This window comes from Urocitellus parryii, chromosome 3 (assembly GCF_045843805.1).
Source record: "Urocitellus parryii isolate mUroPar1 chromosome 3, mUroPar1.hap1, whole genome shotgun sequence".
Lineage (NCBI taxonomy): Eukaryota > Metazoa > Chordata > Mammalia > Rodentia > Sciuridae > Urocitellus > Urocitellus parryii.
The window spans coordinates 123132491-123160342 of NC_135533.1; the positions used below are offsets into that span (position 1 = coordinate 123132491).

Below are 27852 nucleotides of genomic sequence, written 5' to 3' on the forward strand. Positions count from 1 at the left end.
TCCACCTGCACCCTGGTTGTCCTCTCCCTACCATGAGCCTCTACTGTCCACCTGTACCCAGGCTGTCCCTCCACCCTGAGCCTCCACTGTGTGTCCACCTGCACCCTGGCTGTTCTGGTGCCTCCCCTGGAGTTGCCAGGTCCTAGTGTCCTGCACCTGATGATTTCACCTGGTACTGGGTCTTTCTGTACACTGTGCTACCAGGAACCGCAGGACCCCCTTCCTCTGGGCTGAGTGCAGCAGTCTCGCTGCACCCCCTCTGCACTCCCCACAAGGAGGGAAGTGCCTCTGGGAGCTTCTTGGCCACCTGCTCATCATGGTCAGCAACAGTTCACTCTGAGAGGGTGAATTGTGTGTTAAGTGACTTTCACCTCAAATTCAACATCAAAAGAGGTAAAAGAGCATATGTTTAAATGGAAGATGTTTTGGGAAAAAACATAATGGTAAGGGTACCAGGAACTGAGGTGCCATCGGTCGAGTGGTTGAGGGTGGTGTGACATGTCTAGAAGATGGTGCGGTGGCCTCAGTGAAGGCAGGAAACAGGGGCAAAGTCTTGAAGGTGGACACCCGAGGAGCTGTGCAGGCAGACAGGGCAAAGGCCCCCGGGGAAGGGGCTGCCAGGCTCTGTGGCTTGATGGCTCATGGGGCTGAAGGGGGCAAAGCGGGACTGTGCAGCAGGGGAGCCGTGAAAAGGTGGGCAGCCAGGAGACCTGGGGAGACCCCAGTGTTAACACAACTGAAATGGAGAACCACAGAAGGTTTGGAGTGGACCCTGTGAGCAGGCTGCATCTTGGAAGGGTGGCTCTCCTGCATGGGCACCTAAGAGAAGTGGTTACATTTCTGCAAAGAAGGGTGGTGGCCCTGGGGCCTGTGGTCACTCTACCATTGGTCCCTGGCTGGCTCAGCCTCCACAGACATCTCTGAAACAGAGGCTGCCTCAGATAAAGCCCCCCACCACCCCCCAGAGGCAAGGCCTGTTTGTTGTTGCTTTCAAAGTTATTAGCATCAGAAGCGAAAGCTCCCAGTGTGGCCTGGGTCCAGCTCCCCTTTCATGTTTTATTCCCTGTGTGGTTGCTCCTGGCTTTGAAGGACCCATTAATAAGTGGAGGACTTGCAAATGGCTGCTAATTAACCTGCGATCTGGGACCTCAGGGCTGTGGAGGCTCAGGTACGCCACTGGATCTCTGCTTTGATTTTGTGTTTGCACCAATTTAGCTTCCACACGTCCAGGGTAATTAGTGGACTCTGCGGCCACCAGGTGTATCATGGGGGGACAGGCTCCGCGGGTGTGGGAATGGGCTTGGTATGGCTGGCAATTCACTTATTCATGGAAGAACCATGTAGATGGGTGGGGATAGCGCTGGAGAGGCCAGGTTGAGGGGTGGGTCCCTGGGTGCCGCTCCCACTTAGGACTTCTGGTGGCTTTTGGAAAGCCCTCCTAGACCTAGGATCAACCCAAGGAGCAGTTTTCAGCAGATACATCTTATGCAGCATGAATGGGTTGATAGCTTTGGGGCGAGTCCTCAGAAGAGGGCCCGATGAGTGGAGGGAGAGCTGTCCTCCCTCAGCTGTCAGTCACACCAAGCCAACTGTCAGAGATTTCCGTTTGGATTTGATTTAACACGCCGTGAGTTTCCCCCAGCTCAGTGATTTTCCTTTCAAATTCTCTTCACTCCTGAAAGTGGCCGGTGGAATCCTGACAGGCTGTCAGACGCGGGCAGCCTCAGAGTCCAGAGGGCACCTGCTGGCCTGCGACAGGACTCCTGCCAAGCACGGCCCTGATTTCTCAGGGGTCCACCCTTCTTCCTGGCCCCCACTGCTGTAGGCAGGCTGAGTGCCTTTGGTGCAAGGGCGGCCTAGGCCCTTACGAGGGGTAGGTGCTGCACTGGGGACGTGATCCCATTCGGGCATCGAGAGGCCGGGTCCTGGGGTCGGAGTGGGGCAGGAAGCCGTGCTGTAGGAGCACAGGGCAGGGCCAGCCCCAGGGCTCCCTAATCACGAGGAAACCCCCTGTGTCGGCCAGTGATCATCGGGTGGCACCTGCTCCTATGGTTCCCAGAGGACAGTTTCCTGATGCTTCTCTGACCATGTGACCTGGGCTGGCTTCCTAGGCACTCTCAATGACCTGGGCTAAGACATCAGAATAGCTGACCAAGACCTGGAACTTGCCTGGCTTTGGGAAAATAAGGGCTTCTCTGGTGAGTTTCCTCAGACATTAACAAAGTCCCCAAACTGGGTGGCTTAACCAGCAGACATTTATGGCCTCACAGCCCTGGAGCCTGGAGGCCTGAGGTGGGGTTGAGGGACAGTCACTGTGCTGCTCTCCCAGCCGCTGGCTCATGATGGCCTTCTTTGGGTCCCTTGGCTTCACCCCATCTCTGCCCTGTCTCCACATGTGTTTCTCTGGGTTAAATCCACCTTTTACAGGCACCTGCCATGTGGGGGCCCTTGAAGCCAGATTTAAAGTTAGGTAGTCAGTGTAGTCAGTGTAGTTAGGTAAATCTAATATCGAGTGAAATCTAAAATGGAGGCCATGCTGGGAATGACTCAGGGAAAACAGGACAACTCATGGAATGTTAATAAAGTTCCGAAAAGGCCCTAGGCCAAAGTCCACCTGGAAGAAATGTTAATGAACAGCCCCCAACAGATTTGAAGACAGCCCATCCCAAAGAAATGTTAATGAAGCCCAGGATACAGCCCCCAACAGTTTTGGAGATAGCCCATCCCAAAGAAATGTTAATGAACAGCAAACTTGACTCGGAAATGCCCCAGATTACTTCTTTGGCCCACCTGTGTCCCACCCCTCGGGCCTTCCAACCTACATTCCATCACTGAAAGAACTATAAAAGGGGAGACAACTGCACTTCCACGGATTCCACCTTTTGGGTCCCCTTCTTCCTCCGGGAGAAGTCTTTTCTTCTGTCCTTTAATAAATTTCTAATCTCTACTGTGGCCTTGCCTCGGCGTGCTTCTTTGGTGTTATTCTTCAACATCGGGGAGCAAGAACTCGTCACCGGTCAACAGCGGTAACACCCTTGGCCCCCTCCTAACTTAACTAGCTCTATCTGGAAGGGGTCTCGGTGGCGGAGGCTGCTGCACATGGAGGCTCTCAGCTGAGCTGAGGACTCGTGTGTGAGCCTGGGGCCAGGGCACAGCTCCACCCAGGAATCCTGGCTCTGGGAAGGTTTAACATGGGCTCCTGGGATCCAGGTGGGGACTCGTGATAAACTACCGCGGCAGAGTCCAAAGGGTGACTCTCACCAGTCAAGCTGCTGTCGGAAGTGGGCTTATGTTTGTTTGGCCAAGTGTAATTTATGAGTTGCTCTCATATTCTCTCATGAGGGCCTCGGAAAGAGCAGGCAGGCGGTGGAGGGACTTGTGGCTGCCATGTGCTGGGGCAGGGCAGCCCCCCAGGTCCGCAGCCAGAGCTGGGTTTTCAGAGGCGGAGCAGATCTGCCCCACAGCAGTCTCAGCAGTGCATGGAGGGAAGTTCGGTTGCCTCGCTGTGTGTGGGGGGCTGCTGGCTCGCAGGGTGGAAGCCAGAGGCCCCGCTCCTTGCCCTGCCATGCCCAGGACAGCCACAGCAAAGCCTTGTCCAGGCAGAATGTCACAGTGCTGAGCTTGAGGGACCCTGAGTCACATTCTCCCCCTTTCCCCAATTATACCTGCAATGAGCTCAAACTGGGCGAAGCTGAGGAGCAGGTCTGGTAGGAATAGCAGCCCAGAGTCCAGAGCACAGGCGTCAACTGGAAGAGCAGTGAGCAGAGAAATCTACTTCCACAGGACCCTGCCTGAGGACAGTCTGTGACTCAGAGTACAAGGGAAGCCTGGACCTGAGCCTCTTGGGCCTCAGGCTCCCCCTCTGTAGACTGGATAAAAGCAGCAGCAGGAACTCAGTGAACAGTCCCGGGAGCCAGGTGTCACATCCCTGGGCAGTTGGATGATGAGAGGCCTCAAGGGGGCTAACTTGCTCAAGGCCCTCTGCTGCCCATGGTGGGTTGGGGTCACCCTGGTCATCTCCAGGTGGTGTGGCCTCCAAGCCAGCTAACCTCCAAGCCAGGGACCTTTGTCACTGCACCTGTGGCCTCGGGAGTGGCAAGGATGAAAGCTCTCAGGTAAGCTGGGGGCCACTTGGCCATTTCAGCTCCATGGCTGAGCCAGCAGGTTACTTGAGAGATATACACTGTTAACGTCATCTCAGCCTGGCAGAGGGTGCCCGGAAGCTGGTTAGAAATGCAGGCTCTGGCTTTTCCCTGGGCCTGTGAGTGGGCATCTTCTGCCCTCCTGGCCTTTGACATTTTAGGAGCACCACTCACAGCCAGCCTTTGGAAAGGTGCACCTGCCCTTTGGTCACCTTGTTCTGGTCCCCACTGTGTTGCCATGGCTCATTCTCACTCAGGTCCTCAGGGTGGACGCCGAGCAGTGTCCTGTGCTTGTGCACCCCGCCCTGGCTCGCATCAAAGGCACGGGAGTTGGCTTCTGTCTGTCATGGTCACTGCCAAGAGGGAAGTCTCTTGTCCCAGCTCAGGAGCAGGGAGCAGGGCCCCGCCCCGGCAGCTTATTTGCAGAGGGAGGTGTGTTTGTGGATGATCACAAAATATTGTCATCCCATATGTCCAACCTGTCACACCCGTGCAGTAACTGCATTCAGGTTCATCTGTGATGCAGGTCATACTGAGCCATCCGTGAGCTACTCTGTAAGGCTGTGAGGAGGGCCTGGCCTGGCCTGTCAACTGATGTGGGGCCAAGAGGAGCCCAAGGAGACCCGACAGCCATTGTGCCCTTGTTACTGTTCTTTTGTTCCCACCCTGGTGAACCGACCTGTCCCCATGTCACAAGAACAGCAGGAATGTGGCTGCTATCCAGTCACTGGACACCTGTCTGTGCCAGGCACTCTGGGGACTTCCACCTGATGAGGCTGGTGCAAGCCACCCTTGCTTTGCCATGGGGAAATTGAGTTGCTGGAGGACAAACAACTTGCTGAAAGTCAGCTTGAGACCAGAGGCAGGAGCCAGGGGGAGGCAGTTTGGCTGAGTCTTGTGTCCCTGGTGAAGGCAGGGTTCTGGGAAAGGTGGCAGTATTGTCCACAGACAAGTCCAGGGGAGGGGTGGGGCTTAAATAATTCAGTCTCCCAAGACAGCTGTATTTATTGGCTGGTGCCATGTAATAAATTACCTTCAAGCCCTTGACTTCAAAGATGCCCACTGCCTGTCCCTGTGGGCCAGGGGTCAGGTGCAGCTCAGCTGGGTTGGCAGCTGGGTCTGCTGTGAGTCTGCAGGGGGGATTGGTCACTGGCAGAGCACATACCAGGCGTCAACTGGGGCTGAGGGGCTCTGCCCCAAGGCTCACTCTGGGGTGAGCCATGAGTTCTCTGGGATGTGCTCTGCTTCCAGGGTCACTGTGTTCAACAGCCAGGCTGGTGGCATGTGTCTGAGTCGCGGGGGCTGCTGTGGCCCAGGACCACTGGCCTCACTCACACAGCCATTCACCCTCACGGCCCTGGAGCCTGGAAGGTCCTTCTCAAGTTGTGGGCAGGGGTCCTGCCAAGGCTCCAGGGAGAACCTCTCTGGGCCTCCCTGTGGCGCCTGGTGGCTGCTGGCTACCTCCAGGGTTTCTTGGCTTGTACAAGTGTCACTTGGATCTCTGCCCCCATCTTACATGGCCCTCTCCCTATTGTGTGTCTGCATCCAAATGCCAGGTACATTGGACTAGGGCCACCCTATTCCAGGGTGACCTTGTCTTAACTAATTACACTTGTGATGACTCTGTTTCCAAACAAGGTTACCTTCTGAAGGACGGAAGATCAGGATACCAGGTATGAATTTGGAGGGGGACACATTCAGCAGGATGTGACACCTTGTGCCAATAAGGTGATGGGGCTGGTCTCTAGGTCTCTGGCCAGGATCCGCCTGCTGGCCCTGTATGTGGCCTTGTGTTTCCACCTACTCTCCCCCCACCCCTGGCTGCTCCAGCTCCTCTCACCTCTCCTGACCCCCACGGCTCTGCCTTCCAGCTGGCCTTGGCCAGGGGGTGTACTTTCCGGGGTCTAGGGAGGACCCAGGCCTTGACTCCCTGGGTGGGCACTTCACAGGCTGCACCCCACACTCCCACTGTAGCACAGCTTGGCTCTGCCCATGCCCTGGGGTCTAGGGTGGCCCTTGCACACACTCCCGCTGGGGCTTAAGCCCCACCCACACCTTCCTGAATTGTCCCCTCCTTAATGCTTCAGAATCCCAGCTGGAGTGCCACCTGTGCCCAGAGAGCAGCCTCATGGATCATTTCATGCTGAGACAGAAATCACGCCAACAGTCAGGATGGACGCAGGTCCCTGGCTTCATGGAGACCACCCGATTCACGTGTGCATGCCACACGCAGGAACAGCCTCCGTCACGTTGCCCCTTGTCTTGGCTGTTAACGAGGATCTGGCAGCTCTTGTCACCAGGGCAGGCCTGCGGTGATGTGATTAAAAGGGAAAGAAAAAAATCCCCTGCGTTTATAAAATAGAACCTCCAGGAGCCGAGAGCGCGGATGGCTGGTGTGACCCCCAGTCAGAGTCTAGCGCAGCTCGAGGGTCCCCTTCTCTCCTCTCCTCCTTCCCGAGGTACAGAGGCAGAGAGGCGCACCTGGGCCTGCGTTGCCATGACAACATGGAGCCCCCCCCCCCCCCCCCCCCCCGCCAGGCGCTGCTTCCCCTTTGTTTGCCCAGCTCATGGAAGAGGAGTTCTGGGAGCTGCCTGCTCAGCGGCCTCTCATGATCATCGCTCAGAAAAGAACCAGAGGATCGTGACGTTTTGCAGACATACAGAGTGATTCTCAAGGTCTCTGGCAACCTCCCTCCTCTGGTTTCTGGGGCTGGCTTTGCATGAGGTGCTCATACAGAAAGCTTTCCAAGGTCATGGTCATCGGAAGCATGAGGCCGCCTGGGAGTCTGAGGGCCATGGCTGAGCGTCTGCTTGCCCCTCGTGGAGCAGGGTCTTGGCTCTAAACTTCCAAGGCTCCTTTCTTCTGAGAACAGACACAGGCACACTTTTGTTGGGCTTGGTTTTCTCTGCAGGATGCCCATGGCGGGCCTCACAGGACAGCAGAACCTGTGCCCAGGCTGGTTGTGGCCCTTGAGTTTGTCACTGGAGCAATCCTTGGAGGCTCACGGATAAATACCAGAGGCCACTTGAGCAGGATGGCAAGCGGCCTGCCACGTGAGACCCCTGCACAGGCCTCGTTGCTTCCCCCATCCCCGAAGCTGCCCTGGGCTTCTGGGCAGTGCTCTCCTCCCTCCTGTGCCTTGTGCTGGGTAGCCAGGAGCAGCCCTCTGACTCAGCTCATGGAGCAGACACAGGCTGGGGTGGTGTAGAGTGGGGTTACGTTCCCAGGCTCTGTGGTCTGAGCAGCCGGTGCAAACCCCAGCTCTGCCATTGCTTCCCTGTGATTTTGGCAAGTCGTTCATCTTGCTCTGTCTCAGTTTCTCTCTCCAAAATGTGGGCAATGAGGCCACCTGCCTCCCCGAGTCCTGATCAGTTTGCATAAACCAGCATTCATGAAGTGTTGAGACCGGCACTGGAAAGGGATTTGAAAATACAGATTTCAGAAATGCTGTCCAACCTTGTCTGACTTCAGGGTCAGCTTCTCCTGGGTCCAGTCTAAGATCTTACAACTAATGACTGTCATGTGGGGGACAGTAAATTGTGGCCCTATTCCTATCCTTCCTCCGCCTGGCCTGGTGGGTCACAGGAGAGTCACTGAGGATGCTTGGGTAAGGGTCAGAATGTTCTTAACATATAGCATCTTCCTGGGCACCTGCTATGAGCTAGCCACTGTAGAAAGCATTTGACCTGCATTGTGTAATTCTGGCCCCAGCAAGGCCCTGCGAGGTAAGACGTGGGGAGACCACAGGTCACAGGGGCCGTGACTCATGCAGAGCTCCTGGCTGGCAGGTGTAGCGGGGCTTTCAGGTCAGGATCCTGCTGCTCTCTGTGGCCTGCTCTCTGTCGCATGAGCACTTGCTCTCTGTCTTCAACCCACTGGCTTCCAGGCTGCCACCTGCTCACACCGCTGGCTCCGAGCACTGTTGGCTGGACAGATCTCAGCCATTCCCTTCTCCCTGGGAGTTTTCACTGTGACCACAGCCTGGAGTCCTCAGTTCCCACACTCTCCCAGTGCTCCCTGATCCTACCTGTGGCCACGTGAGGACAGTGGTCTCCTAATGGCTCCTCCATCTTATGTAGGGTTCGCATGAGGCAGCCTTGAGTTCAAGGGGAATTGCCATTTAGTGGCTACACAAACTTGGCCTGGTCAGTTCACCCCTGTTGTGCAAGTTCCGCAGGTTGAGGTTGGGAAGCGAGTAGTGCCTGTCCTAGAGCAGGGTCATGAATGAGTGGGACAAAGGCTGGGCCAGTGGCTCGGGGGGGGGGGCAGCTGGCACTGGGTGGCACTCGGTGCTAGTTACTTCTTGGGGCAGCTAGCGAGATTTCCATCGGGGCCTCCTTGGTGTGCAGCTAGGCTGACATGTGGCCCTTCCTCTGCCCGTGTGTCTTTCTGAATCTGAGATGATCTGTACCCCGTAGTCTGAGATAACCTTGCAACCTTGCAGCAAAACAGTGGCCCTGGTGCTCATGGTCAGCACCTTGGACAGTGCCCAGGGCTGGACAGCCAGGAGTCCACAGCTTCCCTTGGCCAGCTTCAGTGGACAGACTAACTAACGTGCCAATATCAGGTATCAGCAAGAAAAAGGAGCATTTCTCTTTTGGTACAAAGCTTTGAACCCAGGGGTGCTTAACCACTGAGACTCAGCCCAAGCCCTTTTTTATTTTGTATTTTGGTACAGGGTCTCGCTGAGTTGCTGAGGCTGGCTTTGAACTCACAAACCTCCTGCCTCAGAGGCTGGGATTCCAGGTGTGGCCACCAGGGCTCTTGTGTCCCCGCACTTTCCGTGACCGCTGTGGAGAACGCTGTCCTAGTTGCTTTTCCCGCAGTCTCTGCCTCAGCAATATTCACCATGTGCCTCAGGCGAGGGCTCTGACCTGCCGCAGTTGAGTCACGGTCTTGGAGACACATCAGTGAATGGATTTCTTTTGAATTTTTTCACTTTTCAAGTCACTTGGAAAGAAGAGAGAATTTGTGTTGAAGGTAGCTTGACTTAGGCGGTCACCACATGACAGGGATCTGACTTCTCCCTGGTGTGCTACGTGCGCTGCCCCCTCCTGACTGACAGCCTTCCCTGGGGAAGGGGCCCTGGCAAGTCCTCCCCCGACACGGCAGGGACCCAGATTCTTGCCCTTGTGAGCTGCTCTCTTCCTGATTTCATGTCACCACCCAGTCTTTGCCTCATGCTGGTGGACACATCTTACAGGGGTTGGAGCAATTAGGAGCACAAGCTTCTGTCACTAGTCTCACCTGAGCCTTCTAAACCACAGCCACTGCAGGATCAGTGCCCCAGTGGGCAGTCTTGTCTCTAAACATTTCCTGTTTAAGCACACTGGGGATTGAACCCATGTGCTTAAACACCAAGCCAGATCCCCAGCCCTTTTTAATTTTTTTTTTTTTTTAATTTGGAGACTCTATCTCACTGCATTGCTCAGGGCCTTGCTAAGTGGCAGAGGATAGCTCTGTAAGTGTAATCCTCCTGCCTCAGCCTCCTGAGCTGCTGGGATTACAGGCGTGCACCACCGTGCCTGGGAGAAACTCTTCATTCAAGCTCATGGTTTGATTTGCTGTTATCATTAAGCGAGACTCAGGCCACTGCTGCTTTGGGGATTTAATGTTGCAACTGAATCCTGTAGGACAGCTGGTAGGTCACTCTGGAAATGGATGCCCTGTGTATGGGAACCCCCTTGAAGGCTACTGAGGTCCTTGCAGTCTGGGGGGCACCCACTGGAGTGCTGGCTGCATGGGTCTGTCCAGCTCCTCTGGCCCAGCCCAGTCCCCTTAATCCCTGCCTGCATTTTCTTCTATCAAGAATGCGTGCTTCTGCTAAGTTGGACCCGGCTGATCTCCAGGCACGTTGCTACCCCTAAAATTCACCATCAGACCAGCAGCCTCTCTGAAGCCAGGAGGGAGCAGGAATGGCTGAGAAGCATAGGGAAGAGGCGAGGAAGACCAAAATTATCATCATCTGCGTTCTGTCAGTTCTTAAAATCACAAACCATGAGAGATTTATATTTACTTTCAAAATTAGTTCTTTATTTTCAATTAACACTTAGTAATTTTGCAGAAAATTGTATTTTTTTCCTGTTTTCTGGGGATCAAACCCAGGGCCAAGGGTTCTATTAGCAAGCTACACCTGCAGCCTCAACTTGTTTACTTTTAAAATTAACAATTCTTTTTACATGATTTCGGAGTGCCTATGGCCATGTGCGTGCAGACATAGCAGGCAGGTGTGTGAGAAATCTCTTGTGGATCAAGTCAAGGGACCCTCCTGGGGGGTCAGGGCCATGAACAGGCTGAATCCTCCCCCTGCAGCCTATGTCCCCTTGCTGTGAGTCCTGCTGCTGTGAGCCCTCAGGAGTTGGATGGAGGAGCACTTTTGTTCATCCATGTCTGTCACCTGATTAGTGAGAATGGACTTAGGGCTCTTGTATGTCAGGTACCATGGGCTCTGGAGCAAATGCCGTCTCCTGGGAGTCTGCAAGGCCACTGCATACCAGCTGTGCCCCATGCTCCCCCCACCCCAGTGAGCACACTGTGTACACCCCTGTTCAGCCACACTATGACCGCTCATGCCCAGGCCTGTCATGTCACCTGGGTTCTGTGAATATCGTGTCTAGCTTTCTGGTACTCAGGGGCTCTGCTTCTCCTAACTCTGAATACAGATGTACCTTCCATGTCTGTTAGGGTCTCTCTCCCCTGGTCTTGGGAGAGCGAGGGAACCCAGTTCGCTGGCTAATGGGCAGAGACAGCTGCTGGCCTCCCGGCCGTTTTCTAGTTGAATTTTTAAAAATGTTTTTACTTTGAAGTAAGTTAAGACTCTTATGGGTGTTACTGAGTCAGTCCAGAGTCCCACACATGTCCTTTTGCCTAGCTTACCCCAGGAGTGACATTGGGAACCCAGCAGTGATAGGATCTGGGACCTGGGCACGGGTCCAGCACAGTGGACTGAGGCACAGACCTTACCCGGGGCTCTTGGCATCACTGTCGTCTTTGCTGTGAGCACCCTCACTGTACTCAGACAGAATGTTCCGGGCTGTTTTTATTTTGCAGAAGGAAGCCTTTGAACACCATCACTTTCTTCTCTGTGCAGCTTGCAATCTGACGTTTTCCGAGGAGTGTGCTGTCGTGCTGGTCCAAGGCAGGTGCCTGCACATCCTCAGTGAGGTGACGAGCTGCTGGGGTGGCAGGTATCCCCAGGATGGCTCTCTCCTTTAGCCCAGATGTAAATCATAGTCGTGAGCTGTTTTAAGGAGCTCTTGAGTTCCACTGACTGAGTGCTCTGTCTGGTCCCATAGTGGTCGCATGTCACACAGACCAGCCAGCCGGAGTCCTCGCCTGCACATAGACCCGTCACCGCACCTTCCCTGGATGGGTCTCGGTGCTGGCCTGGTGCACGGCTGGAGAACTTTCTCCTTGGGCTTTGAGGGGCCCTTGTTCAGCTTCTCAGGGCTTGGTGACAGGACCACAGGCCTGTGTGTGAGCAGCCTGCACTCCCTGGTGGAGGCCATGTTGCCAGGAGCCCTGTTGGCACTGCCCAGGCCTCGCCTAGGATATCCACCTCAGGGTGGATGAAGTCCTGAGCACAGATGGGGAGGTTTCCCTGGAGGCACTTTTGGGGACTCATTGGCACCAAGTCATGTCAGCAGACGTCCTTTGGAAGCGCTCTCACTGGGCATCTGCTAGTCAGGAGCAGGTGTCGCAAGCCAGGCCCACCTTTAGAGCAGGGACCCAAGGATGGGGAGGAGGGGACCAGAGGGCTGGGCCATTGTGTTGAGGGAAAGAGCTCCGCAGGCCGACGGGCTGGGCAGGTAGAAGCTGGCGCTTCAGCTCTGGAACGGCGGTGACGGGCCTCAGTTGGCACACAGAGATCAGCCTCTGCATTGTACCCGCAGGGGCAGAGGCCTTCCCAGAAACGATGGGCATGGGAAGCAGGAGCTTGTGGGGGTTAGGGCGTTTCTACCCCCTGAGCCGCGTGTTCTTCAGAAGCACAGTCTGAATTCCCTGGCACCCACGGAGCCGGCCATGGATCTCTCTCCTTCTCTACTTCTGTCCATGTTCTGCATGAGAGCAGATGTCAATCTTTGATGGCTCAGGATTGTGGCTGGTTACTGCAGGTGACCAGAGCAAGTCACTCTGTGGAAGATGGCTACTGCTCTGTGGTTGTCCTTAGACACAGGGAAAGCTCTGCCTCCCCTGGGCAGGGCGGGAGAATATTGGGAGGAGGCAGGAGGGAGGAGCAGGCCATCCTGGGCAGGACCTCCTGCTCAGGAACCTGAGCAGGTCCTTCTGAAGTGTGGTGTGGCCTGTCCTCACGGAGAAGGAAGGCTGGAGTGTTGGAGGGCACAGGTGGCCGAGGTGGTTCTCCGTGACCCTGCTGTTTTCCAGGGTCCCCGGCACCAGGGCAGGCTGCTGGTGGGCACTTCAAGGTCACGGTGTGAGCCATGTATACTACAGGCACTTCATCCTTAGATCGCCGTGGCCTGGTCTCCGACCTACAGGAGGCACCGTGTCTGGATCCACCGTAGACAAAGCTCTCTCTTCTGAACCTGGCACTGATTTATTGTTCTCATCATGTGGCAGGATTCATGGGGCTTCCCCGTGCACCTCCTAGGGCATCCTGAGGCCTGGGGATGGGGCAGGTCCTTGTGGTGCACCTTGCACTCTGTCTCTGGAGGGGAAGTCCCCTCTGCAAGCTCCCTCTTCCTCTGTTCGTGCGGGGTTTGCCTTGCAGCAATGTGGCTGATGCAGGCCAGACTCCTTTCTGAGCTGGAATGGCAATTCTAGTCCCTTTTTTCCTTAACAAGTAATTCAAACTTTAAAAAATGCATGTTTCTTACAACAGGAGAAGACGGTGCCCAAGAGGAGAAGTGGCTATGTTTTGGGGCACATGTGCTGGGGAGCATGTGAGATTCTCCAGCCTTCCCAGCACTGTGGTCAGGGTCTGCCTGTATGCCTGGCAGTTTAGGGTGGCAGCGCAGGCTGGGCAAGGCTGACCGAGCCCCTTTCTTGAAGCACGCTTGTGGGAGTGTGGGTGGAGTTGTCTTCCTGGAAGGCCATCTGCCCCCACAGCCCCACACAGAGCAGAGTGCGAGGGTGACCGGGCCCAGGAGAGGGTGGGGACATATGTGTGTACAGCCTCACCCACGCCAAACCCGATGGGACAGGGAGAGCCGGCTGCAGTTACACAGGGAGAAGCTTAACACCACCCGTCTGACTATGGCACGGGTTGGTGATGGAGCATGTCCAGTTACCAGCTCACCAGCTCCACCTGAGACTGGCGCAGAGGGTTCATGAAGAGCAAGGGAGGTATGGGCCTCTCCTTTCTGTTTTTTTGATCATTCTCATAAATCACCTTTGTTCCTACCTGGAACACAAAGGCTGTTTCCCCCCAGTTCACCAATTAAAAAGTATCTGTTGGGGAATCTGGGTGGGTGAAGTTCACTGTGCCTGTGGTTGGTGGCTTGGTCACGTCGGGTCACATTCTGGAGTCCAGGGAGGCCACTGAATGCCTGTGTCCTGCTGGGTGACCGTGTCCAGCATCCTCCTGCCCTGGTGGTGTTATTGGAATATCATTGTTACGCGGCGTGAATCATTTTGGTAAGGATTGTTCCTTTAATGCTTCTTGCAACGCTAGGGTTCAGGAATTCTCCCTCGCTCACCACCCTCTGTCCAAATTCCATTTGCTGCTTTTTTTGTGCAAGAGAATCATGTGTTTTTCTAAACAGAAATTCACCCCATGTCCTCAGACCTCAGAGAATGGCTGGTGCTGGCTCGAATTCGAGCGGGATTTTGACTGGAGACGTGTCTCCTGTCTCTTGTGGCCAAAGAACATGGCTCAGGAAAGCTCAGGAGGAGCCCTGAAGCTCTCAAGGCCTTCCTAGGTGTCAACTCGAGCTCCGAGTCCCAGCAAATGCACCCCATCAGAGGGGAGGTCCCAGACTGCTGCTGGTGTCCAGGCAGGTAGTGGCTTTCCCACCTGCTGTCCACAGTGGGGCGGCCTGGGCTCCCTTGTGAAGCCTGTGGGGTTTGCAGGTCATGTGCCCCCTTCCCTTTCTGGTCCCTCTGTGCTACCTGCTGTTCTCTTGGCCCACAGTGCTGCTGTCATGCTTGTCTGCCTGTGGCTTCTCTAAGTCCCCAGCACTTGCTCTCCATGGGGCCTATTCTCCTGTCCCCCAGGGAGAGCCACAGCCCCCTGACTGGACTCAGGCCTCTGCTCTGCGGCCACCTGGACAGCGCCCCCCTCCCTCTACGCCGCTCTGCCTGGTGCCTGCTCCTTGGCCCACCTTCTGCCAAGGACACAGTTCCAGTGGGCAGGGCTATGCTGCCCTTGGTGCCTCTGGAGATTGTGTGCAAAAGGCCCCCGCCAGCGCCCCCCAGTAGGATGCCAGGCCCATAACAGGGCCACTTGGCCACAAGGGGACCTTTCACAGAGGCACCCTGTGCTCCATGTGGGTCTAGCCCCCGCCCGTGAGGTGCGTGAGGGCCAAGGCCTCCAAAGGGCAGCACGGAGGCTGGCTTGGCAAGTGGAGGCCTGATGTGGGGCTGGTGCCCAGCGCCCTCAGTGGTCACTCCTGGATATCAGCCGGCCACTGCATGGTCAGCGGCCAGCTGAGATGGAAAGCCTCAGGGCATATTTCCAGTTTCCCTGGGGAAGAAGCTCAGGCCAAAGGCTTTCCTGGACATGGTCCTGGGATCAGAACAATTTGGAGGGAGGAGGCCGCCCTTGCGCAGGGGGGATGAGGTCTCAGCCACGGCGCAGTGGCCTGGACTGTGGGATCAGACAGGTGGCTTCACCTCTCCTGGTGAAAGGGGAACTTTCCAGACTTACAGCCGTGACTGAGAGGAAGCAGAGTGGGTGACGGGCAGCAGGGGAGCCACCCTGGGGTCCTGCAGGATCCTCCTGGTTCAGGACAGAGAGACAAGATAGGTCCACAGGTGGAGCCAGAGCAGCTGGAGTCCAGGGGCCAACCTGTCCTTGGTTTTAAGTGGGACAGTGAGTGGTGTGGCCCTCCGCTGCCTCCCGCCTGGGCCTGGTGGCCTCCCTCCTCTGTGGGCACCCAACACCCACTGGCAGGGCCTCTGGGACTTACCTAGGACCCAGCCCCTGTGCCATCCTCTCAGCCCTCAGTTTCAACCCTCCCTGCCCCGACCCCACTCACCCCACCGCTTCCTCCCTTCTCTCCCAGGGCCCTGCCCAGCTGCCCCTCTGCCTGGAGGGCTTCCCACCAGGGGCCCTGCCCAGCTGTGCCCTCTGCCTGGAGGGCACCACACCAGGGGCCCCACGGCTCTGCTCAGGGGACGCCCTCCTGGAAACAGTGCTTTCTGTAAGACTCTGCTTTTGTTTCCTTCTTTATTTCCTGATAACAGTCACTGATACTGGAATATAGATCAAATGTGTGTGCTTTCATAAGATGTGTGCGTGAATATGCTATGCTGGGAAATAAGACAAACAAATAATGCACAAATTGTATGTGGACATATGCACAAAATCATATGCCAATACCATGTACATGTATGTGTGTGTGTGTGTGTATATATATATATACCTCCATCTCTCTCTCTCTCTCTCTATATATATATATATATTTTTTTTTTTTCCAAAAAGCTCTATAATGATAGGGATTTTGGTAAATAAATGCACATGTTTTTTATAAAAATAAAAATTCAACAAAACTACAAACCAGAGGCAAAGTCACAGAGGCCGCTGGCCAAAGTGCTACAGGCAGCAGGCAGCGGACATATCCTGGGGTCTCCCCTTCCTCCATGGGCAGCCTGGGCACCCTCCCCACTGCCCCACCTGGCTGCACAGAGAAGCCCATGCCACCCCAGGGAGGTGATGCTAGAGGACTGGAGGCCAGCCTCTGTCACTGCCCGTGCCCCTGGGGCTGGCGAGGAGGGTGGTATGGAGCTGTCAGGGGCGGCTTAGGTTCTCCTGCAGCGGATCTGTGAGCTCACCACCTCACTGGTGTGAATGCTCTGAGATCCACTTTACCCCTTTAGAAATCATGCTTCTCCTCAGAGCTTAGGTGCACTGCACAGCAGAAGTGCACTCAGTGTGGCACGCAGTGTGGCCGCGGGTCTGCTTTCACAACTGTGCTCCTCACATCTTGGGCAGGCAGGGGGGATAGGGGGCAGGGGAGGCCCACTGCTGTGGTTGGTGGTGGCTCCGATGAGTCTGCAAAACTCCTGGGCTGCAGGCTCATCCCTGGTGGGGGAGCTGGGGGCTCTAAGAGGCGGGCCTCCTGGAGGGTGGCCAGCTCCCGGGTGCACCCTCACCAGGGGGTGATGCTAACCTCCCACAAGCTGGGCCCCTTGGCTCCCTCTCTGGCCACGATGCCCTCTGCCTTCCATGCTGTGATGTGGCCAGTGACAGCCTCACCAGGATCCAGACAGTTGGGGCCACCTGAGCTCAGGCCTTCAGATTCCAAATCTGTGACCTAAATAGACCTAAATAGACCTGTAGGAAGTACCAGCATCAGGTATTTCTGCTCTAGCAAAAGAAAGCAAGCATGGAAGGGACTAAATAAAGACTGGGCTCTATGTGACCCCACTTCATCTGAATCCTGAAGAAGATTCCTGAAGAAGCTCAGAAATGAGTAAGAAGAGTTAGGACCAAAGGCAAACAGAAGGATGCTCACAGCCAACGGGAGCCGTATGGAAACGCAGACCCAGCATTGCCAAAATTTCTGATTTTTTTTTTCACCAGAAAGTATAAGTCTTTATTTGTGGATTAGCTTTCCTGTTTCTGAATGTTGACAATTAGTTGGGCACAGAGCTGGGGCCACAGGAATCGCGGCAGGCCAAAGCCAGCCACCCGCTGCTGACGTTCTGACGGGTCCTGCCCGTCAGTGCTGGCAGGGGCCGGGCGAGGCTATTTATGTTTCCACGTGAGAAATTCTAGACTCGCATTTTGCCTTTGTCAGCTTTTGGCATCTACTGATCCTGCGTGAACAAAAATGGAAACAGCAGGCTGTCGACGGTCCACCCGAGAGATGGCAAGAGCGAGCTGCCTATCCTCAGCCCCCTTTCAGCCCGAGGCCAGGTTGAGCAGAGGGGATGTTGAGAACGTGACTTACCTGGTCTGGGCCCAGCCGTGGAGCCCCTGAGACTTCCCCAAGCTGGCAGAGGGAAGGCTCATTCCTCTGACCCAGAGCAGGCGGACTAGCTGTGCTCTCGGGGGCTGAAGAACCATGACAGGGAAAGATCCCCTCTGCAGCTGAGGTGCCCTGGTGCCCAGCCCGGGAGGAGAAGTCTGCACGGGAGGACGGAGACTGAGTGGTGCTTTCCTTTAACCTGTGCCAGGTGCTTCATGGAGGAGGGTTATTTTGGCCTTTGATGACTCTTGAGGGTGTAGGTCATGGTGGGGACAGCAGCCCAACTGGAGGTGGGGGCTGCAGGCCCCAGGTCCTTTGCAGAACCTTTGCTGGCCTGGTAGTACTGCCTTCCTCCCCAGCCCAGGCTGCTGCCGCAGGACGGGTCCGTGGAGGGAGGTTTTGCTGGGTGAGCGTTGGCAGCAGAGGCAGGAGGCAAACCCTGGGCAGAGCCAAAAAATAAATGGTGGCCTCAGACCTGCTCAGAACATCTTCCACTCCAGTGTCACTGGCAGAGCTAGGCAGGCGGGATCGTCCCTGTAGGACCCTGTCCAGGAAGCCACGTTTCTCTGCCATCTCCTCCCTGACCCCTGGTATTCATGGCATCCCAGGCCTCCTGTGTCACAGCACACCCTTGAAGCAATGGGCCAGGAGTCATTTACACAAGAATGAGGTTCCTTGGACCCATTTAACCATAGCCTTGACTGAAAGCCACACTGAGGTGCCGAGTTCGAGAACTGAAGTAGCTCCAACATTTTGTGTAGAAACCACGTGCAAAAAGGTGACAAAATGACAGTCCTATTTAAAATGCAGGCTTGAGCTGCTCACTGTGGGGTGAGCTGGGAATGCCTGGAGGCCCTGGATGAGGGGCAAGGAGTGGGCACGGGCCTGGGAAGACTGGCGGGACAGCCCCTGAACACCACGGATAGTAGAGAGGTGGATTCTCTTTAGTCGCCAACATCCTCAGAGGGGAAATTTCTCACAAAAATATCCAAAATGGAGGACTTGGTGAGGGGAGCCACGTTCAGGGGCCAGGAGGCGGCAGAGCCCCCAGGTGGACCCATCTCTTGCAGGGCTAGCGCACCACCCTTTGTGCAGTCCTGACACCACCTCACGAAACCTCAAACTCACTGCCCTGCTTGTGTGACTCCTGCTCCTGAGACCTCAGGATTGAGACTATTGGGAAAGAGAAGCATGTGGGAGTCTCTGCAGCCTCCCCCTTGGCCTGCTGGTGACCTGCGGGCTTTGCTGCATTCACGTCCAAGGGCCCCACTGGACCCACAAGCAGAGCTTCTCCAGGGGTGGACTGGTCATGCATTGGTGAGAGCTCGTAATGGGCTCACCCACCTTCCCTTCCAGGCCTCCCCCTTCCCGGCTGTGGTGGTCTCCTGGCACTGAGGGCTAGGGCATTGCCACATTGTTTCTGGATGGTATTCAACAGAAACACACACGTCCCCAGAGACAGATGGGCAGTGCTCCTGGGACAATACTTTTAATGCATTCAAACCAGAACAAGCTGTATACAGGGTAAAATGGGAGTTCATAACCCGCTTGAATCAAAATGTGAAATATGATATATCAAGAACTATGTAATGTTTTGAACAACCAACAATAAAAAAAAAATTTTAAAAAATTAAAAAAAAAAAAGAAAAACCAGAACAACCCCAGGGTTCAGTAAGAGTTGGTCTGAAAGGTCCTCTTGGAACACGTGGGGGTCCTAGGCTAATGGTGAGGACAAACAAAAGGCCTTTCTGTTTCATTGACAGAGTTGATGAGCAGCAATGCAAATCTGGGGTGTGTGTTTGAACCTTCTGGAGGAGTCTCAACTTCGAGGAGGCAGGAGGGAGGTCTTTTGGGCAAGCAGAGGCCATGGTTACGCGGGTGTGGGTCCTTGTGATGGTTAACACCTGTGGTTTGTGTGATTTTGTGTATATTACTGTAATTTAAAAAGCTAACTTAAAAACATCTGAAAATATCCATGTGGAAGGAGGTCTGATCGGATTTCTGTGGCCCCAGATGGTCCTTGCAATAAGATAGAGGTGGGTCAGGACACGTTTCCAAACCCCCAGAGGTCTCTGAGTTGGTCTGGCATAAATAAACTCAATTGGTAACTGATCAACCAACCCGTGGGCTGGGGACTAGGCTCAGTGTGGCAGTATTCAGAGGCACAGGTGTGCAGGGCACAGTGGTCAGCTTGGGGGAGAGTCTAATCTTTCTAAGTGTGTGTGGGCGGCTGTGGCACTTGCAGTGGGGCTGTTTGCAGAATCCAGTCTCATTTTCTCCTGTGACTGAAGGGGCCCTGCTGGGGTTTGCAGGCAAAGGAGGACGCCCAGGTGGAGGAGAGAAGGAAGCTCAGGCGCCCTTAGAGGGCAGGGCCGTCTCGAAGCCACCCTGACAAATCACTTGCTGAAAAAGCAAACACTTTCTTAAAACGGCACTTAAACATCCTCATTGCTCTGGTATTTGTGGTAGGGCCCTAAGAGGCTCGTCCTTTCCATTAGCAAAGTTATAGTTGATGGGTTGCCCTGTCCGCAGGAGCAGCAGGCAAGCCTGGAGGTGATGGGCTGTTCAGCCAGTGGGTGGAAGTCCCTTCCACGTGGTCTCTGGCTGTCCGTCTGTCTGCACATTATTCTCTTCCTTTTCATGACTATTATTCTAAACCGCCTTACCTTGTAAGCGTCTCCATCACAGGTGCCCTGGAACTCCTCTGTAGGAGTTGGGAGTTGAATCCTTAGGCAGCCCAATGCAGCAGGTGTGTGTCTGTCCCAGGGGCTGCCGCTCGTGGTCTGAGGACCAGGCTTAGTGTGGCAGTATTCAGAGGCACAGGTATGCAGGGGACAGAGGTAGTCACACTTGGTGGCCCTCACTGGGGGGGGGGGGGAGGTCCTCTCAGCATGGGATGCTCCTGGGAGCACCCTGATGGATGCAGGTGAGCCTCTTCCTGGGTGGCACCTGGGCTTGCTGGGGAGCTCAGATGGAGGTAGGATCCCCGTGATGCAGACCTTACCATGCACAGTGGCAGTTGGGGCCTGCATGGTGTCCTGAGGCCCCATCTAGTGCCAGCACATTCTGTCACCCATAGGGGAGCCTCATCACTCCTCCAGCCTGGTGGCCATCAAGGTGCTCTCTGTCTGTGGATCTGCCTGTCTGAATACTTGCCGTGGGTGGAATTAGCCCACACACCAGTGACCACGTCTGCTTGCGTTCCCTTGGCAGCCTATCTCCCAGGGCACTCATGTGGCAGGGCGGCCATGATCCTTCCTCAGGCTGAATGATGCTCCACTCTGTGGTCCATCTGCTCCGAGGAGCACTCGGAGGGTTCACACACCTTGACATCTGATCAGGGCTGTGGCAGATGTGCACGGTTAGGTTTGCACACTGCTTTCACTACCGAGGGCGTGTCCCAGAGTGCATGTGGTCCTGAGGTGACTCTTCCACGCTCTGAGGTCCCTGAGCTCTTTTCCATCTTCCATCGCAGTGTCTCAGATGTCCCCCCTGCTGCTGTGGGGCAGCCTGTGTTCCAAAGGCACTGACCAGGGTGACCTCATGGGCTCCTATGTGTGCTTGCTCTTCGCTACCAGGCCGTGTGCCCTTTGCAGGAGTGCGTGAGCTGGGGCGACAGGCACCACGGAAGCTGTACTTGAGCATGCTGTGAGTCTTCATCCCAGCCTGCTGTGCATTCCCGGTGGCAGGAAGACGGTTCTAGAGAGCGCAGTGAGCTTCTCTGGAGCTGTGTGATTGGCACATGTGGTACTGAGCCATCCAAGGGATCAGGAGTGGTGTGCACGGGGCCCACTGGGCAAGGGCTCTGTGATCAGCTTTTTCTCAAAACAGGGAATTAGAGGTTTGGATCTCTCCGCCCTCCCTGTGGCTGCTGGGAGCCTATATGATGGTGGTGGCAGCAGCCCCCTTATTTGCATAATCACATTTCACACCCAAATTGTGCTTTACAGTTTGCCAAGTGCGTTTACATGAATGATCTCACTTAAGTTGCCAGGAGTACTTGGAAGGGTGAAATGCTTTTCTCAAAATCACATTTGCTAAACGTGAAGACGAGGCCCCAAATCAAGGTCCTCTACATCCTGGGGTCCTTGGGGAGGACCTGTTACTGTCCTGGGCATTGGCCTGGGGACAGGAGTGGGCCCAGAGGCCATGGCACCCCAGTTCTATCCCATTCTCCCCTCCATCCCTCCAGGCTCTACCATAGCTCCCCCCCCCCCCACAGCCCCTTCCTCTCCTCTGGGGACTCCATCTCCCTGCCCGGGCCACCAGGCTGTGACACTTATGAACACTGTTTAGGAGGAAGGAAAAAACATCATGAAGCATGTTTCAGGGTCAACTTGAGTGATTTTCCTGTATGTTGTAGCTGGTGCTGAGGATGCCCTCCGGGACGGCATCCTCCGGCTGGGGCTCACATCCTAACACACGGCATGCATCCTCGATGAGCATAATGGCATTGCATGTTTGTGATTCGTGATGTAATTACATGTGTCCAGAGATAAAACTGGTTGTAAAACTTTCACAGCCTTTAAGCCAAAGCAAATTAACAGATGAGGGAGAAGTGAATGCGTGAGGCCCACACGGTTAGCGTTACCGACTCCCCCGCTGAAGAGCTGCTGTTTGCAGCTGCCTGAAGGCTCCCTCCCACCCCTGCCAGGGAGCTCCTCTAGACTCCTGCAGAATCTTTGATTGTTGCATCCTGTGAAGTCATTTGGCCTCATCTGACAAAAGCCCCTCTGGTCCTGGGCTTTGGGCATGAACACAGTGCCGGCATTGGAACTCAGTACCGAGGGGCAAGGTGGGGCAGACGTGTGTTCTGTCATTCAGATGTCATGTCTCTGAGAGCTTCTTGGCTCCTTGAGACTGCACCTACAGTCACCAGCTCAAAGCGCCTTCCAGAACCTTCAGTTATAGGCGCTTCTGAGCCTCATTACTCACCCTCAGGACCAGGGGGCCACCTTCATGAAGGGAACCAGGTGCATAGGCCCTTGTGGATGCCTTGCCCAGGCTTGACCTGCCCCACCACTTGCTAGGTGGGGGCTACCTGCTCAGGCTGCCAAGCCCCTTGTGCCTCAGTTTCTACATATGACAAGAGGGGTCACATCCATGTCGAGCTAGGGTGCTGTGAGGACTGGACAAGGATGAGGAGAATGGGCAGGGGCCAGCCCTGGGCTCAGCCCAGGAGCCAGGACCCAGGGCGGGCACAGGTTAGATGTGACTCCCCTGCTCCTCCCATCCCAGAGTGCTCTGCTTCTCCTCCAGGCCTGCGCCTTCCTGCAGACCCACCTTCACTCTCCAGGAGTCACCAGGCCTTACCTGGTCCCCATCTTTCCCAGCAGCCACCTGGGCTATGCTCACCTGAGGAGGGGAGGCTGCTGCTTGCTGCCTCTAGAGCCCCTGTCTCCACCTTCTTGTGGCAGCCATGTCCTTCTGAAACCTGAATCACAGCCTGTCTCTCTCTGGGACCTCTGGCTGCTGGATTCCCATTAGCAGGGTCCTCACCTGCAGGTGACAGCTGAGTTCACCTACTTTTCTATGGTGTTGCTGGGAGACCACGATGTCCCATAGTTCCAGGGACGTCCTTGTTTGAAGGACTTTCCCATCAGGACCATGTCAGGGTCCCTGAGAACTTGGCCATACAGTGGCCCGTCCACAGAGCATCCCCAGATTCCACACAGGGGACCCAGACTCCCTAAGCCTCAGGGATCCCAAGTCTCCAGGTGCCTGACTTCTTCCCACTCTGCACCTGCAGCCCCACCCACACTCCCAGGCCCCACCTTCACCCAGCCCAGCCCCAACATGGACCTCTAGCTCTGCTGCATGGGTGCCTTCTCTCACCGTGGACTTCATATCACACAGTCTGCCTTGGAGGAGCCCCTCATCCTGCCTCCAGCCCAACGGCTTCCCTGGGTCCCTATGCAGCCTCCAGAATCAGAAGGGCAGGTGGTGGATGGCTGGGCTGGACTGTGTGTCTGTGCAAGAGGCAGCGAGGCGGAAGCCACTGGGACTCCACATGTTGGAGAAGTGTCCGCTCCCACACTGAGGGGCTCATCCTGCCTTCCCTACTCAGAAGCAGCCAGCCATGCAAGCCTGGGAGCAGCTCTGCCTCCACCGCAATCCACTTTCCACCTGCCTGGTGCTGTGGGGGACTGGGCACCAGGGTTTCAGTCAGGTGGTGCTGGCACTGGGTATTGTAGTCAGATGTGGACCACTCTGACTCACCTCTGAGGCCAGGCCTGTCCTAGGAGTGACTGAGTCCTCTCTTTGCTTCCCATGGCCGCCCAAATGGCTAACACCTTCGTGTGTGTGGCCCACACTGTCTGCTTGGCCCATGGGCTGGAGGGTGGGGCTATTTCCAGGGCACTTGTCCCAGCCGTCCACTGAGCCCTGGGCTTGGAAGAAGTGCCCACCAGTTATTGGGCAATGTGCCTGTCCTTTCTTGCCTGGGCTTTTCTCCAGGGAAGTGGCCATGTTGCCCTTTGAACTTGGATTCTTCTATGTTCCTGGAGGGGATGGGGTGGTTGAGACCCAGCTCCTCCCTTGTCTAACCCTTGCACTGCTCTTGGGCAGCCTTGGGGATGCTCTGCCCTCTCCTCGCTGTCCTAGGCAGGGCTGGTGAGTCAGCTCAGGTCTCCCCGTGGCCTCCTCTCAGTTCCGGAGGCTGCAAGTCCAAGACTAGGAGGGCCGTTCCCAGTGGAGTCTCCTCGTGGCTTGGTGTGCTGTTGGGTGCCCTCAGGTGGCCGTGGTGGGAGGGAGAGGGGGACGTTGATTTTCCTCTTCTTACAAGGACACCGATCCTATCAGATTGAAACTACTCTATGACCTCATTTACCCTTAAATGCCTCCCAGAATGCCTCTCTCCAAACAGCCACCAGGACCCAGGGCTTCGCCACCAGCACCCAGGTCTTCGCCACAGGGACTTGGGTCAGGGTGGCCTGGGCCAGCAGCAGATGCCTGAGGGTGTCTTTGCTGCCTGCCCTTCCTCTCTCTGAACGTGGGTAGCTCCTACCATCATGTGGCTCCCTTGCCCACCCTGCCAATACTCTTGACTCCAAACAGTCTGACTTCTTTTACAAAGTGCTCCGTTTTAAAGCCACATTTGACCTGATGGTTCATCTTGGGAAGGAGAGCATGATGCCTGGGTTTATTTGAATTAGTAGCAAACATCAAAACAGGGAAAATGCAGAGAAATCCATAGTGACCACTGCTTGCCACAAGCCCAGCTGGCGATGCTGGTCCCAGTTCTGTGTGACCCATCCCTTGAGATGTCCAAGTGCCCCTCCTCATCAATCCTCTGGCCCACATAGGTCACACACCCCTTCCTGTGTGCGGTTCAGTTCTCCCTCCTCTTGTCCCCACTGGAATTCACTTCTTGCCCCCACTGGAATTCACTTCTTGCCCATAATTTAGGGGAAAGTGGCCACAATATCAAACCAGGCCCCCTAATGAGTCCCTAGTGCATGCCAATGGGTCAAAATCCCCTTGGCTGGCACTCTCCAGGAGGGCGAGTTTGGGGGCACACTGAACAGAGATCTGATGTCCTAGGGAGCAGACAGACCCCTGGGCTGCAGCCTCCTTCCCGCTCCCTGCCCCACCTTCCCCACACTCACTCAGCAGCCACACCGGGCCACCTGCGTCCCTGAGCTCCCCGGCCCTCTCGCACTCTGGTGCCACATTCTCTGCGCGTCTGGCCAAGACTCCCTTCCTTTCTACCCTGCAGTCCTCAAATCTAGCCCAGAACTGTTGGCCAGGTGCTGGGAGCCCAACCCTGCAGTGTGCTCCTCTGTGGAGTGCGGTGAGGCCCATGCCTCTTCCTGCCTGGGTTGCTGACCCTGCGGCTCCACATTGTGCTCTGGTTCTGGGGAGGTGCTGCTCTGGGTCCATGTTCCTTCCCCAGAGCCCCTTTGTGTGGCTTTCAGCCTGGGGCACCTAAGGCAATTGCTGTCTGCATTGCTTGTTGGTCCTCCCTGGGTAAGAAAGCTGCTGAACTTCCCAGGAGGTGGAGATGCATGGGGGTGGGGGGCCGTCCGTCATCACACCCTCATCTAGGTCCCAAAGATGGGACTGGTGGGACCCTGCGCAGCAAGTGTTCCGGAAGTCCCTCCTCACTGCAGTCCCGGCCCAGTGTGAGTCATACTCCCCTCTCCTGCCCGTGGGCGTGTGTCGTCAGGCTTACTTACTGGCCCTCAGATGTGGTCAGCAATGGATAGTGTCACGGCCCATGGTGGCTTCATCATGCTTCAGGCAGCCCAGGTGTGCTCAGGGGTGACTAAGGCACTGGGTGCTGGCCCCCTTAGCAGGCCATGAAGACCCTGCTCCAGATCATGCTGGACCCGCCCAGCCCTCCTCCTCCTCCTCCTCCTGTGAGTTGTCCTCCTGGTGCCGCCCGCGCTGGCTGCTGGGAGACTCGTTCTGTCGTGTTGCGGCTACAAGCCCACATCTTCGGGAGGCCTTCTGGTCTCAGTATGCAGCTGCTACCTGAGGTGATCTCTGCTCCGCTTAGCATTCCTGGGGTGGTGCTGATTAATTCAGAAAGGCTCAATTTAATTGGAGCAGTGGCCATTTCCCTGGGAAGACGGCTCTTGTCCTGCACGGCGTCACTTATGAGGCCTTCCAGGGTAAGTCTTCTTGCTGTCCAGCACCCGAACAGTGTCAGAAGGGTGAGCAGTAGACACTTTCTGAACGCTCCCCAGGTGCCACAACACATGAGTATCGGAGTAGCAACTGTGCGCGGCTGTGGCAAGGGAGAGTGGGCTGAGTCTGCATCAGCCAGGAAGCCAGCTGTGTTCCCCCCTGTGCCCCTGGGAGCTCCTGTGCACAAAGGGAGATGCACATCACTGGTGCACGGGGCCCGGGGTCTGAGCAGGCTCTGGCTGGTACCTCCTTCTTACCTGGAGATCTGGTCCATGGGTGGGGTTCTTCCCACTTGGCTGCTCTGGGCCTTGGTGGTCTGCTGGGCGGTTTCTGATTCTGGAAGCACAGGGTGTGGGGCTGTGCATTTGGAGGCTGGTGTTGCTTTGGGCATCTTTCTGTGGCTGGCTCCTTGCAGTGGGCACTGGGGTAGTGAGTGGCCCCTGAGTGCCCGTTCTTGCGTGGACTGGTTTGGGGAGACTGCCTTGGCATCCTCAGCCTTTCTCTTGGGGAGGCTGATTTTGTGGGGTTAGGCAGCTGACCTGGACCAATGAGGTGGAGTAAAATAAATGGGTGCAGGCTTTTCCTTGGCCATCAGAACTGGGGTGTAACTGGCTGCATTCCTACAGCCCTGCTCTGCGGAGGAGTTTGTCCTTGTAGGATGTTATTGGTTCGATTTTGTGGATGGGGAAAACTCTCAAAGCACACAGACCTGTGGGTTCAGAATTGGTACCTGACCCCGGGTCTAGTTCCTGTGGAGTTTCTCAAGCTGGGTCTGACCTCTCATGCCCTTTCCTTTTATCACAGGAAGATGAACTGAAGGATGCTGCCCACGGAGACCGTCGCCTGACAACCCGTTATGCAGGCCTACCTACAAGGGGCCGGCAGCATGACCAGGTAATGTCACCCCATCAGGAGGCCCCCCGGGGGGGGAGCACCCCAAGGTGAGGGGCCAAGACCCCAGGTATCCTGTCTGCTGCTTAGGCCAGTGTTGTACGCATGCCCTCTAGGGGTCTTCCCACAGGCCCGGGTCTCCATGTCCCCAAGAAGGCCAGATATGGGACATGGGACAGCCTCCCGTGTCCATAGACCTCTGTCCTCCTGCTGAATTTTCCTCGTCCTCCACAGCTCAGCCCAAATGCCAGGGTGTCCTGCATTCTACTGCCCCTAGTCTATCGCACCAACGGGTTGGTCAGTGCCACCTGGGCCCCAGCCCTCCTCTTCTAGACCCTGTTCTCTTTTTTGGTACCTGGGGTTAAGCTCAGGGGTACTCGACCCCTGAGCCCCAGCCCCAGCCCCTTTATGTATTTTATTTAGAGACAGGGTCTCACTGAGTTGCTTAGCGCCTTGCTTTTGTTGAGGCTGGCTTTGAACTCATCATCTATCTCTCTCAGTCTCCTGAGCTGCTGGATTATAGGTGTGCGCCACCACACCCGGCCCCTGTCCCCTTCTTGTGCTTCCCCTGGTCCTCCCCCTCTGCTGGGCCTGGCCCTCCCCTTCTGCTGTACTGGTCCTCCCTCTCTGCTGGCTTGGTCCTCCCCCTCTGCTGGACTGGTCCTCCCTTTTACTGGATTGGTCCTCCCCCTCTGCTGGGCCTGGTCCTCCTCCCCTGCTGGGCCTGGTCCTCTCCCTCTGCTGGGCCTTATCCTCCTCATCTGCTGGGCCTGGCCCTCTCCCTCTGCTGGGCCTGGTCCTCCCCCTCTGCTGGGCCTTATCCTCCTCATCTGCTGGGCCTGGCCCTCTCCCTCTGCTGGGCTTGGTCCTCCCCCTCTGCTAGGCCTGGTCCTCCCCCTCTGCTGGCCTTGTCCTTCCCCTCTGTTGGGCCTGGCCCTCTCCCTCTGCTGGGCTTGGTCCTCCCCCTCTGCTGGGCCTGGCCCTCTCCCTCTGCTGGGCTTGGTCCTCCCCCTCTGCTAGGCCTGGTCCTCCCCCTCTGCTGGCCTTGTCCTTCCCCTCTGTTGGGCCTGGCCCTCTCCCTCTGCTGGGCTTG

The 27852-nt window shown here is 56.0% G+C and overlaps 1 protein-coding gene across 12 annotated transcripts in view; it reads left to right on the forward strand.

The window, feature by feature from the left end:
- Positions 1 to 27852, forward strand: part of Rimbp2 (RIMS binding protein 2) — a 201945-nt gene that overhangs the window by 69602 nt on the left and 104491 nt on the right. For all 12 annotated transcript variants that reach the window (XM_026408023.2, XM_026408035.2, XM_026408031.2 and 9 more), the window contains exon 3: positions 26673 to 26762. The gene's annotated coding sequence lies outside the window, so the exon portion shown is untranslated. The remainder of the gene's footprint in view (positions 1 to 26672; positions 26763 to 27852) is intronic.